This window comes from Aotus nancymaae, unplaced genomic scaffold, assembly GCF_030222135.1.
Source record: "Aotus nancymaae isolate 86718 unplaced genomic scaffold, 86718_ANA_hifiasm-v0.15.2.pri h1tg000014l, whole genome shotgun sequence".
Taxonomy (NCBI): domain Eukaryota; kingdom Metazoa; phylum Chordata; class Mammalia; order Primates; family Aotidae; genus Aotus; species Aotus nancymaae.
In genome coordinates, this window is record NW_026988425.1 from 17693895 (window position 1) to 17707666 (window position 13772).

The following is a 13772-nucleotide window of genomic DNA, read 5'->3' on the forward strand; positions in this document are numbered from 1 at the left end:
AAGATGAAGAGGAGGGAGGAAGAGGTTAAATTGGGTTCAAGGATGGGAGCAGGCCGAGGGGTTTTCAGGAAAGTGAAGACGCAGGGCAGAAAGGCAGTCAGAAATACCAAAAAGTCAACATGGTAACCTGGGAGGTGGAGACAGATTCCTCCAAGGCTATCCCAGGACTAATCTCTCATTCCACTTTCAGACTTAAAACTAGGAAAAATGTGTTCTCTTTCCTTTGAGCTAAGGCAGGCTATCAGCTTAGCAGACCTGCCTTAGTTTCATCCTTTCTTACAGGCCCCCTCAAGGACCTGCCAGGATTTTTGTGAAAGTCTCAAAATATGATCCTCTGAGCTATTTTTCCAACTCTCCTTCCCAGAACTCTGGGGCATGCCTGGAGGGAGAGAGGAAGGCTGAATCTTCTTCATCCTGCCTTTCAGGTTTCCTATCTCAGGATTCCTGCTAACATTTTCTTTGGGGAAAAAAAAGAGAGTTCTGTTGATTAACAAAACATTTGAAAAATCACCCATCCTTTCTCTTTTCCTCATTTTACAAATGAGGAAACTGAAATCAAAATAGGTTAATAGACTGACCCAGGATTCTGCCATTAATGGCACAGATTGGGTTACAGTTCAATTTTTCAACCACCAGGGCACTGGTGATGATTTTCAAGGAGACCTAAGATAAAGAGAAGAAGACCGAGTGTTAAATGCGCTAGCTGCATTTCTATTTTAAACCACGCATGCGTACATGGCGCTAATCCTCCATGTTTCTGTGATGTATCTATTTAATAAGGGTATAGTGACCTGTGGACTGGAGGAGATTAATACGTTCTTTTTTTTCTTATAGGGTTATAATACAGTAATTCTAAACACCTGTTTTGCTGGTTTGCTTCTTTTATGAAAGTGGAATCAATCTCAGATTTCTTATTTTAGATAATTCAGTTGATGACTGAAATTTAACCAAGTGGTGAGTTTCTTCACATTAAGAAACGGCCCTTAAGAAACAGAAATAGGCTGGGCACGGTGGCTCACACCTGTAATCCCAGCACTTTGGGAGGCCAAGGTGGGCAGATCTCCTGAGGTCGGGAGTTCGAGACCAAACTGACCAACATGAAGAAACCCCATCTCTACTAAAAATACAAATTAGCTGAGTGTGGTGACGGGCACCTGTAATCCCAGCTACTCAGGAGGCTGAGGCAGAAAATTGCTTAACCCAGGAGGTGGAGGTTGTGATGAGCCGAGATCGCGCCATTGAATTCTAGCCTGGGCAACAAAAGCGAAACTCCGTCTCAAAAAAAAAAAAAAAAAAGAAACAGAAATAATTATGTTTATGACTTAAAAAATTTATAGTAATACTTACCTTTTCCCACTTTCTCTGCTTTTTCCCAACTTGAAAGCTTAACCTCATTAGATCATCTTCCATCCAACCTTCAAACATCGTCTGTACTGTACTGTTATGTAGTAACCATGCAGTGTGTGTCTTTAGTAGGGAATCAAATGCAACCACTCTCTAGGGGTGAATGAAAATATCTAATGGTATTAGCAAACCAGTATAAAGTGCATAGTAGAAAAAAATCTGAACTTGGAATTACACCCTCTTTTCCAGTTTCTCTGGTGTTAATATTTTCTGGAAAGCATCCTCAAGGCTTGTCCTAGCTACGGTCTTCCTTGTCCCAGGTGTTGCAGTTACTAATGTGGGCAAGACGTCCTCCTGGCCTTAGCGAGTGTACCCGAGAGTTATATAAAGGATATTCTGGGAGCCAGTAGCAAATAAAGCAGACTGCACAGATGGCGCATGGAAAGGCTTTTAACAGAAATGAACACTTTGAGACCAGTTTTGAAGGACTGAGTAGGAGTAAACCAAAAGAGAAGAAGCAGGACAAAAGAAGCACCGTGTTGGAAGCTCAAAGCTGCACTGGAAACACAGTCTTCCAGGATGTCTTGAAAGGGGCACGTCTGTTTGTGTGGGGTAGCAAATGCAGAGACACAAACGGATAGAGAAGAGACTGCAGAGGGCTCTATGTGCTGAGATGAAGGTGCAGACTAGATTTAAATTTTTTTTTTTTTTGTAGAGACGGAGTTTCACCATGTTGGCCAGGATGGTCTCGATCTCCTGACCTCATGATCCACTTGCCTCGGCCTCCCAAAGTGCTGGGATTACAGGCATGAGCCACTGTGCCCGGCCAGCAGACTAGATTTTTAAATCGAGAATGCAACAGGGAAGGATTTCAAGCTTGGAGTGAGAGGGAAGACTACGAGCCTGCAGTGATAAGGCAAAGCTGAAGATTTCAGAGCAAAGGCCACGCCCTACAGTTGCCATGGAATGGGGTGGCTCAGTTGGCTTTGGAGGTAAAGTCTGCAGTTGAGAATTTCAAGGGTAGTAAGTACTTAATGCCAGGATATAAGGTCAATCATCCCTTTTAAGACACAGAGAGCATCTGCAGCGTTTTCAGGAGTGGAGATAGAGAAGAAAAGCAGGCAGCTACTAGATACTCGAATCTTTCACAAATGTCAGGGAGAGAGTCAGGATGTTGATAGAAGAGATCAGTAAAGCTGAGTACCATAAGCCTCAACACGGGTGTTTTTATTTCAAGGTCGGGGAGCTGTGCTTTGGAAAAGCAATGAGGAGGTAACAGGAAGTCTCTTCCCCTCCTAAATCCTGTGTTCATGGAGGAGGGTGGGAGGCTGAGTTTTCTCCTCTTGAGAGGGAGTTACATCCAAGTTTAAGGGAAAAGAGTCTGAATTTTCCACCTAAATAATTCTGAAAGAATCAGGTAAGTAGTTGCTTAGAAATAATTACTAAATGTTGCATAAAGAGATACAGCTCCTCTATGGAGTAACAGATCCTGACTACTCAATAGCTTTTTGCATTTTTCCTGGGCTATGGTGATATTTGCAGCTTTCCTTTACATGTTAATATCTCTAATCTTACCACTGAAAGCTTATTTCTACCAATTCGCCTTGAAGTGAACTGCAGTTTCATATTTGTGATTTAATTTTTACTAAAATGAAATGGCTCATTTTTATTAAAAAATGATTAAAAATACTATAAAGATAGTAAAAATTAAGATTTTACCAAGAATATTATTGTGTGCTGGATGCTGGAGGTATGAAAGGGAACAAGTTAAGAACTATGGCTTCTTCATGGGCAGTTGGTATGGAGTTTTAAAGACTTTTGAACACTTAAATTTATATCTTTCTCTTAAGAATCAATAAAAGAAGAGCAACTCTTTATAGCAGCATTATATTGCATCGTCTTCAAAGATCAATGTGTGTACAACGTTTAAATACATCAGTATCTAGGCATGACGTTCATCCTTCATGATCAACCATGGCTTAATCTAACCTGTGTTTACTTTTAATTCTTTCAGAATTTGTTGACATTTTAGAAGCATAGTTTTTGTTCTCCAAGAAATATGTCATTCAAAGTCCCTGAAATTATTTGTCAAATTGTTGGGCTTTTGTCTCATGTATTTCTTAGCTCTTTGAAACAACTAGAGATTTATCTTTACCCATCTTCCTGTTTTATCTTTTTGAGTCTCATTTTTTTTTACAATGGTCTGTAGTCAATTTATGCAAATCTCTGTGTGAGTATTCTCTATCTCTATGACTCTTGGCAGAGGTGAATAACTTTTCCTTTTTATAAGAGGAATATAATTTTCCTCATTCCCAGTAGACATTAAGCTTATTAGTTACTTATCTTTTTGATAATTTGCATTAATTTTCTTCATAGCAACAAAAGTCTGAGTTGGAAAGAGAAAAAATTAGTTTACACCCCAAATTACTTTTATAAAAGGTTGTATATTTCCTCTAGCAATTATTTAAAAAGCAAACACAGAAAAATAACGTAATAAATCACAAAAATAAAACTAAAAATGGCTTTAATCACAGGTGTAGTCAAACTCCAGTGATTGTTACAAAATCTGTCAAGACTCATATGACTAAAATTGTGATTACTACATAAATAGTTTTATTATTTTTAAGCGCATGTGTAAAATTTAAGGACCATTTAAGAGTAATTGTCATTAGCAAATTATTTCTAAAGTAATCTTAAAATGCCTTACTTATTTGAAAGGGTAGAAATCTCTGGTCACATTTACTTTGTTCTACTCTGATAAAAGGGCATAAGTATCTCAATTATTTTATGATCAAAACATACGTGTGACTGTGTGCATACAAGTATAGACATGAATTAACACACAATTCCATTAATAATGAGGTATATCCTTGATGGGTTCTGTTAGCTGAATATCAAGCAGTTGAATCATTTCATTTTCTTTCTGGAAAAGTTGTTTGTCAAGAGTTGATAAATGATTGTCCTCACAGTTCAGGGTAACCATGTTACCAATGAGATCTAAGGAGAATTCCATTTACGGGCTTCTGGGAGAGATGTTTCTTTCTGTGGAAAGGGTCAGGTGCAAGAAGACAGCTCCCTGGTTCTGCCCCTTGCCCTGTTTTCCCGGCCATGAATGCAATTCTGCAAGAGAATGACTCTGGCTCTGTGGCAGCTATCTTGGTCAAGCCCATGAGGCAATTAGCCTAAGGAAAAAAAAATTCATCTCATATCTTGGATGACAGAGACAGAAAATAGAGAAATGGTATGAAGGATGAAGGGAGGATAAGAAGAAGACCACGTCTCTGATAACATCAGTTTGTTACTGCACCAAATTTGCAACCATTTACCTAGAATTTCATTGTGTGTGAGATCATTAAAAGTTAGCTGTGCTGACGCCCCTATTGGCAGCTGAATGCTAACTGATACACTATCACACTCTGTCTCATTCCTGATGTCACATTTGATGAGTAAGTATACCAGATATCCAAACCCAGGGTTTTGAATTCCAAGTCCAGGGTTTTCCTGGTCTTGCTGTCTCCCTGTGTTGTCATAATCTGGGAAATAAATCCACATACTGTGAAGTACTAACATACATTACTTATTCTGAAGAATTTCCCTACTCTGATTGAAAGCTCCGTTTCTCTCTTCACCCTCTGGACTTACTCTGCTCATCGTTTGTCCAGGAAATTTTGGGTGTGAATTTCCCTTTATAGTCACTTGTGACTGAATGTCCATTTGCTTTATTACAACTTTGGGCATGTTACCAGACATCACCTTATATTTCCTGATCTTTGTAAGAGGATAATTCATATTAACCTTTTCACATATTTGATACTCTTGTTGGGTAGAGAGGAGGTCATGGGGTGGGGCTTAATTCATTATCAACATTTGGCTTTTTAATTTTATTTATTTATTTATTCATTTATTTATTTACTTTGAGACAGAGTTTTGCTCTTGTTGCCCAGGCTGGAGTGCAATGGTGTGATCTCAGCTCACTGCAACCTCTGCCTCCTGGCCTCAAGTGATTCTGCTGCCTCAGCCTCCTCAGTAGCTGGGATTACAGGTGTGCACCATCACACCACGCTAATTTTGTATTTTTAGTAGAGATGGGGTTTAACCATGTTTTCCAGGCTGGTCTCGAACTCCTGACCTCAGGTGATCCACCTGCCTCGGCCTCCCAAAGTGCTGAGATGACAGGCGTGAACCATTGCGACTGGCCATTTGGCTTTTCTAAACTAGTGGATGTTCCATGGGTGTTCACATATTTTTGTGTGTCATAAACATTTCATAATGACTACTAATAGGAACACAGATTAGTTTGTAAAGCTTGCGAAATTGCCCTGCTGATGGGAATTTGGCTTGCAAGCATTCATGCAGGAGAGAAGGTGGAGATTGAAGGAGCTCACGATTGCCTGCCAAAGTTGTCTGCATCTCCGTTGGAGAGGATTTGAGGCTTACTTTGAGTCTTTAACAAAGAAACATTTTAATATCAAAGTACGGTAGATATGAATTTAGCATTTGAATCTCAGTTAATTTTTTTCTAATTTACTGTCTACTATATGACATACGAATAGAAATTACACACTGAATAAAGGCCTATAATGAGATATTACTTTCCACTTGGCTTAATTGTAAAGGAATGGGTGTGCTCCACATTTTTCTTCAATCTGTTTCTAGATATGAAGCGTTAAAGATCTGTATGTAGATGTTTGCCACGTATGTGACTGAAATCTAATTACAGAGTTATTTGTATACTCAAAGAAACCACAGTACCTCCAGTCAGAGCTATGACTAAACTGGGTACTACCATGAGCTCCTTAAGAATGCTGAATTAGGCTGGGCATGGTGGCTCACACCTGTAATCCCAGCACTTTGGGAGGCCGAGGTGGCGGATCACCTAAGGTCAGGAGTTTGAGACCAGCCTAGCCAACGTGGTGAAACCGTCTCTACCAAAAATACAAAAATTAGCTGGGCGTGGTGGCAGGTGCCTGTAATCCCAGCTACTTGGGAGGCTGAGGCAGGAGAATCACTTGAAACTGGAAGGCAGAAGTTGTAATGAGCTGAGATAGTGCCATTGCACTCCAGCTTGGGCAACACAGTGAGACTCCGTCTCACAAATAAATAAATAAATAAAATAAAATAAATGCTGAATTAGGAAACATGAGACAGCCCCCTGAGGACACTGTGAAACTGAGTTTTAAGGAAGCAGAGTAGGGATTCGCAAAGATACTGATTAGGGGAAAAGTGATCCTAGGACAGTGGGACCTCAACTCTCAGTCAATGAAATGTATCAACATATTTAAAGAAAAATATGTGTCCAACAGATGGGGGATTGAGAAGCCAGAAAAGCAGAAGAAATCACAGAATTGCTTTTTGCTTTTAAACCAAGACTTGTCTGGAGATGATCTCGGAACCAGGGTAGATCTCCAAGGGCAGGCATATTATTATTGGTGTTATTATTATTAGCTTCTCATAGATATTGGTTGTTTTCTACATCAGATGCTACACATTTTATGTATCATGTAACTTAATCCTCATCAACACTCATGAATGCAGGCACTATTATTTACTTTATAAATGCGGATATTAAGGTGGAAAGAGATCAAGTTGCTTATCTAGGAGCCTAGAGCTAGTGGGTGGCAGTGTTGATATTTGCACTCAGTCTTGAGAGCCTGTACATATAACCACAATTATGAGAACTTATAAGGACAAAAGAGAATTCTCTTTTCGATTTTGCAAGGAGGATCAAAATTTGTGACAAGCCAATAGTATGTGTCAAAATTAAGACAGTAATTCAGGTCTCGCGAATCTTAGTTTGAAGTATGTCTAGTATACCTGAATTCTTCTCCATAGGGAAGTCATTAAAGGAAGGTCAGTAAAGGGTAGATTGCCTTCACGGTTGGGGCTGCAATGGAGAACAGTATTCTCTGGAAGAAAGTTACTATGCATAGCTCGCACTTAAGGAGTGGAGAGTTATTCTCCATCTCCTTGAAGGCAGATTATCTTTATATATTGGAATTCTTCTGCACTGGAGAATTGTCTATGGAATCTATAAATAATGGTAAGTGACTGTATGTGTAGAAGTACACACATACACTCACGTCCAGAGGAGGGTGCGTGTGGAGATGTTGAATGCTCCCAACAGCCACCCGAGGTAGATATTACTACTATCCCTATTTTATGAACAGAGGGACAGAAAAGTTAGGTAGCTAGCCGAAAGCTATAAAGCTGGCAAAGTATTTAAACTCAGGGATTTAGAATCCAGAGCATGTTTACCTGATAGTTAATACCTAACCTGATACCCAGTTAAGAGTTAATTCCAAAATTGTCGAATTTTCCCCACTTACTTATTTTTTCAATCATTTATATCAGTATCAACTCATGGGTATTCATGGTGTGTGTTGGGTTATAATCCAAAAGGTTTTATTTATCTTTGTGCTTGAACTGTGCCAGCAGAAGCCACTGGGAGCATGTTCTGTTGGCCCCTTTGTCCTCTTGACAGGCCCATAATTGTGGATTTTTTTCTTAGCACTTAAAAAAACTCTTTTCATTTCAGGGGTACATGAGCAGGTTGGTTCTGTAGATAAACTGCATGTCCTGGGGGTTTGGTGTACATATTATTTCCTCCCCAGGTAATAAGCATGTACCCAGTAGGTAGTTTTCTGATCCTCTCCCTTCTCCCACCCTCCTCCCACCTCTCCCTCCTCTCCCTCCTCCCACCCTCCTCCCACCTCTCCCACCTCTCTCTCCTCTCCCTCCTCCCACCCTCCTCCCACATCTCCCTCCTCTCCCTCCTCCCACCCTCCTCCCACATCTCCCTCCTCTTCCTCCTCCCACCCTCCTCCCACATCTCCCTCCTCTCCCACCTCCCACCCTCCTCCCACATCTCCCTCCTCTCCCGCCTCCCACCCTCCTCCCACCTCTCCCTCCTCTCCCTCCTCCCACCCTCCTCCCACCTCTCCCTCCTCCCACCCTCCTCCCACCTCTCCCTCCTCCCACCCTCCTCCCACCTCTCCCTCCTCCCACCCTCCTCCCACCTCTCCCTCCTCTCCCTCCTCCCACCCTCAAGCAGGCCCTGGTGTCCACTGTTCCCTTCTTTGTGTCCATGTGTACTCAACATTTAGCTGTCACTTGTAAGTGAGAACATGCAGTGTTTGGTTTTCTGTTCCTGGGATAGTTCACTTCGGATAATGGCCTCCAGCTCCATCCACATTGCTGCAGAGGTATGATCGTGTTCTTCTTTCATGGCTGTGTAGTATTCCACAGTGTGTATGTACCGCATTTTCTTTATCTGGTCTACCATTGATGGGCATTTAGGGTGATTCCATGATTTTGCTACTGTGACTACTGCTTAGGACTTCTTTGTTTTCTGGCATTACGGGATGCCCAGGTGTTCCTGCTTCAGTCTTAGAGCTAGCTATTTCTCCAAGGAGCCCTGGTTCCTTTGACTGAAGAACGGTCTTAGAAACCAAGGTTGAGGCACTAGATGTGAATCTTATTTTAAATAGTAACTAATACTTAGAAGTCAAGACAGTGGCTGCCCTTGGAAAGGTGGTGGTGACAGGGAGACGTCCTCAAGAGGCTTCAGGGGTATCTGGTCTGTTTCTTGATCTCAGTCCTGGTTGCCTGGGCTCCTTCATTCAGTGAAATTCATCTAGTGTACACTTAGGATATGTGTAATTTCCTGCCTTCATGTTATATTTCAATAGAAACTTGTTTATTTAGAAAATAAAGCAAAAAAACAAGACAAAAACTAACGGTTAACTCTTAACTGAGTATTAGGTAAACATGCCCTGGATTACAAACCCCTGGGTTTAAATACTTTGCCAGCTTTATAGCTTTCGGCTAGCTACCTAACTTTTCCTCCCTTCATTTATAAAATAGGAGTATTATCTGCCTCAGGTGGCTGTTGTGAGCATTCAACGTCTCCACACACACCCTCCTCTGGACACGGATGTACGTGTGTACTTCTACACATACAGTCACTTATCTTTATTTATAGATTCCGTATTTGCAATTTTGCCTACTTGCTCATATTTATTTCAAACCTCCAAGTTAATCAGTCAAGTCTTGTGGCATTTTTGTGGTCATTTGTGGCTATGCACAGCGTAGCAACATTTGAGAATTGCCTGATTCCCATTTCCCAGCGAGCTCAAACAGCTAGATGTCTTGCCTTCTTGTTTCAGCTCTCGTGCTGGCAACGAGGGTCCTTTTCTCTCTCTGTATATCTAATGCCACGTTTTCACATTTCTGTGCTTTCTGTGGGTGATTTTAATGTCTAAAATGTTCCCCATGTGCAGTGCTCAAGGCCTGTCTAGTGTTCCTAAGGGCTGAGGTGCCTTACAGAGAAAATACGTGTCAGAGAAGCTTCGTTCAGACATGAGTTACAGTGCTGTTGAGCTTAATGTTAGTGAATCAACATCATATATTAAGTAAGAAACACAACTAAAACAAATCAATTATGAATTGGTGAGTTGATTAAAATGTTGTGACCAGATGCTCTTAGAAACCTGTGTATTTCCCAAAGGAGCAGTGGGTCAATATTTGCTAATGTAGTGTTTGTTACAACTTTACAGAAGATAAAAACTACAAATAACGAAAATCGGTTGTATATATGTGTATATACATACATATCTATATGTAAAAATATCTGTGTATGTCTACCTACCAATATGAGAACAGTGCCTATTATTATTATTATTTTTGAGGCGGAGTCTCACTGTCACCAGGCTAGAGTGCAGTGGCCCAGTCTCAGCTCACTGCAGCCTCCACCTCCCAGATTCAAGTGATTCTTCCGCCTCAGCCTCCCAAGTAGCTGGAACTACAGGCATGCACCACCACGCCTGGCTAATTTTTGTATTTTCAGTTGAGATGGGGTTTCACCATGTTGGCCAGGATGGTCTCGATCTCTTGACCTTGTGATCTACCTGCCTTGGCCTCCCAAAGTGCTGGGATTACAGGTGTGAGCCACCGCGCCCGGCCAAATAGTGCCTATTATTTATTATTAATATAATAAGCCCTTAACAAATGTTTAGCTATTATTATCTAGGTATCTGAGTAGAATTGCTCTGCAATCCACAATAACTCCTGGGAAAGATAATGATGTTTTTCGGCTCTCAGTAAAACTTCTCCTTCATGATATGGAAGGAACAGCAATAAAGGAAGCACATCCCTTACGCTTATGGAATTTATATCGCAAAATAATTAAGATCTCAGTTTACCGCTGTGTGCACAGCATCTAGTGCATAGTACCCAATACTCAGTACAGACTCAATGTTTTTTTGCACTATCTTGAAATCATAAGGAAAAAGTGGGAGTATGATGAAAGAAAGTTCAAAGTGAAGTCACTGTATTAGCCTAAAATAGACAAGCATACAGATGCGCCATGCGTAAGGGATTTTTGCAATGACTTGTCTGTATCCTGAAACTTAATAGCCTATGGATAGATGCCTCAAGTTCTACATAAACAATGAGAACCCTGCCTGATGTAGGAAATCAACACATGTTCTAGCTTTCAAGTCAATTAGTGAGATATTCCTATTTCTTTTCTAGGTTAAGAAGCAAATCTGCTCTGATGCGATGCCAACTAAGTACATGATCTGATTGTTCCAGTTATCCTGTGCCAAAAAGAAGCAAAAAATGGGCTTTCCACGGATTATTGAACACAGTGGGTGTCAGTGTGCCTGAAAAACAAGCCACTATTAAAAGCTTTCTAGGCAATTTGAATCAGGTTGCTGAGCTTTGAAAAACATTCTACAGCCAAGTGTAGGAGACCAAAGAACTTGGAGAACATATGTGCTCTGAGCTATTTCAAAAAATGCCGCACTTACGTTAATTGAGCTGTCGTCAGGGCAACACGGATGTGAATAACAGGAAGGTAGATTTTAGTAGAACAGGCAAGGGATGGAGTCACGTGCATTTGGAACACAGGACAAACATAAGCCCTGTTTATCTCAATAAAGTAAGCACATTTGGGCATTCTGTGGGGCGAGATCATTTGCTGGAATTTAAATAAGGCCCAGAACAATCCATGGATATCAAATCCACACAGAAACCTCCACTAGAATTGTGCCAGAGTAAGGGCAGTCCTGGAATTCCTCCAGGCGGTCCTACCACACCACCCAGATATCTGGTTTCCAGGTGAATGAACTGAAGAAAGATCAAGAACTATATGGTGGGTAAGAGGTAAGAGAGAAAGCCTGTTTAAATTAAATCAGATCTCCTCATGCATAAACCAACTCAATGACTTCTGAAGCTTCCTCTTATCTCTAACATACAATAATTGAGTTAAAGGAAAATAATATTCTTGTTTCAGGAATAAGGAATAATTGTTTTAGCCAACACATAAAAGATAAAAGAACTACCAGTGTGCTTGTGTCGTGTATTGCTAATGCTATTTTCTTCTTCAGGTGCTGAACTGTTGGTCTTCCTGGGGAAAGTTCTAGGGTAGAGCTAGCAAAATATCAAGATAGCAGGTATACATGTGACAGCCAAGAGGCGCCTTGCTCAGCTCTCCCATTGAGAGAACTTGCTTCAAGGTGGGAGGTTGGGGAACACTCTCCAGCTGCTCTGTCTTCAGATGCACTGGGGCATTCATGCAGAAGCTACCTCTTCCCTGGACTGCTCCCAACCTGTGACTGAGCAAGGCAGAAGTGGTAGCACCATGCCATTCCTGCAGAAAGTGGGTTTCCTCTAGTGGGTCAGCTTTGCTCCAGGGCTTGCCATCTGCATGGACACAACACTCTCAGAGGTTGCCGGACGCTGAGGCCCCTCCTACCAAATCATGACACTTTGTCTCTCCTGTCACAGGTGTCACAACTGCCTCTCAGTCCGAGGATCGTCCTCTACATATTCCTGCTCCCTCTCTCCTCCTCTCCCTCATTCCTTCCCATGTCCCCCACCCCAATCTCTCAAATATCTACTTTCGTCTTCAAATCTGCTTCTTGGAAATCATGAACAAAAGAGGATTTGCATTTGATAAGATCCAAAGGGAGAAGAAGGGGATAATCCATATATTTCTGACACTGGCCACCAGGTGCTTTTTTTTTTTTTTGACTGAACGCCTGATGGAGCTGTTAGAATAAAGTCACATATGAGGTGATACAGACTGGCTTCCCCTTTTGGGGCAGTGCCCAGGAGGGACAGACGACTCATCATAGTGTGGATGGGGGTGGAGGATCCTGGCTCCATCTTGGAACACAGGCTAATTAGGGGTGAGAAGGAATAGACAGACCGACACAAACGACCTGCTCCACCACCAAGTTTCTCAACTGAGATCGAGGCGAGACATCAGCTCAGCAGAGAAAGACAGAGGTTGTGTGCTTAATTCCCTTTGCACTTTCCATCGGGTTTTGGGGTGTACTTCTGGGACCCCTCATGTCTTTCAGGGTTTCCCTGAATATTCATTAGTCCAGCATCCCTGGAGGGAAAAGACGGGGGACTTTGCCTGGTTTCGTACCAGGCAAAGCTTCAGACCATCAGAGCTTCAGACCATTCCCTTGTTTGTAGCTGGGCCAGTGTGAGTGTGAAAAGCAAAGGGAGGTGGGGCAGAGGGACCATGGACAGTACCCAAACGTGAGGCACATCTCCACCATCAGGTTTAGAACCTATGAACTGGAAATCTTAGAAAATAATCATAAAATTATACTGGCTTTTTTTGCCCTAAGGACTGGGGAGACAGATTCTTGCAGAAATCTTGCCTTGCCCAACCCAGCCCATGACTTTCCCCACCACAAGGAGAGCACTGGTTAAGGAGGTGATTCAGAGTTAGGTTCCCCAGATGCATCCATTGATGAGTGACCTCTCCTTGGCAACAGGGACATACTTTCATCATTCAGGGAGGATCACTGAGCTAGGAGGTAGAAGCTCTGGGTCCTGCTTTTGATGCTTACACAAACTCACTATGTAGCTTTGAGCAAGGCAGCAAGCCTCTCACCCTCAGTGTCCTGTGCAGCCAAACTGATCGACCTGTGAGGCAATGTGTGTCCCAGCTCTGCCATTCCTTATATCACCAGTCATTGTCCTAATAAAAAACTGGCACTGGAACATAGCAATGTGATTGCATGTTTCAAACTGAGGTTGTCCTTGTAAGTCTGGGTAACCATCTTTGCAGCATCGGCTCTTTCAAAAGAAAACTATTTTCATAAATATTTCATTTGAAAATTCCCATTTATCTGGAAGACTTAATAAAGCATCTTCTGTAGACATAGAAGCACATTATCGCCTACTTACTTCAGAGTTAGGTTACCAGAAATATTCATAAAAAAAAATAAAGCATATTACTTTAGTCAAACTTTACAGAGAAGACAGATTGCCTACAAAGAAGTTATTGTAATAAAGCTCATAATTTTTTCAAGAGTATGCTAAATATATGTATAAAATATGTATGTGTGTATATATACACATATACACACATACATACATTCATATATTAATGTATTTAACTTCTC

At 41.5% G+C, this 13772-nt stretch overlaps 1 long non-coding RNA gene across 1 annotated transcript; it reads left to right on the top strand.

The window, feature by feature from the left end:
• The first annotated feature begins 1876 nt into the window (after window positions 1-1876).
• On the top strand, window positions 1877-12345 carry LOC105733071 (uncharacterized). Its single transcript, XR_001111180.3, has 3 exons — window positions 1877-2761; window positions 10876-11798; window positions 12133-12345. It is a non-coding gene; the product is annotated as an uncharacterized LOC105733071 (long non-coding RNA).
• Window positions 12346-13772: the final 1427 nt, after the last annotated feature.